Genomic DNA, 619 nt, shown 5'->3' with positions numbered 1-619 from the left:
GTGCCCTGCGCGAGCACACGATGTAAGAACCAGCGTGGGCATATGTTATATGCGCCATGCGCGAATGTTTTGGCTTTATGTTTTCATGTAACTTAACTTTATGTTGTCTAATGGGTTGACCGTCACGCATGATGCTAAGGCGGGTGCATCCCAAATCGTTTATGCGCGTGCGGAAGGGGAACTAACCTACCCGCATGGCGGGAACATTGAGAGCTAGTTTGTCTGAAGCTCCAAGATGGAATTGACTTCAACATGACTGATCACTATGTTGAAATACCAAGACCACCTGGAGAATCTACAAATGAAACTCAATGTCCCTGACTGCGAGAAGGTTACGTACCTACCCGCAGCAAAGAAATGTCCTTCGCGCAGAAAGCTATGCGCACAAAGCTACACGCACAGAACACTTGGCCTAATCTCCTGATGTAAGGAGATTATTCCCGCCCAAAAGGAAACAGTAGCGTGTTTCAGAGATTTCTACTTTTTAACTGTACACTGACAAAAGCATCTGAAAAAGCATACTGTAACATGAAAAGTCAAACTGTCAGCCACCCTACTCCCACCAACCACAGACCTGCATGTCCTGTCCAAATCAAATCAAAATCTTTTACCCACTCCT

This window comes from Bidens hawaiensis, unplaced genomic scaffold (genome assembly GCF_021521415.1).
Source record: "Bidens hawaiensis isolate Kalapana, Puna unplaced genomic scaffold, B.hawaiensis_p1.1 tig00070978_1, whole genome shotgun sequence".
NCBI classification, from domain to species: domain Eukaryota; kingdom Viridiplantae; phylum Streptophyta; class Magnoliopsida; order Asterales; family Asteraceae; genus Bidens; species Bidens hawaiensis.
Note: the sequence above shows the minus strand (reverse complement) of the source record.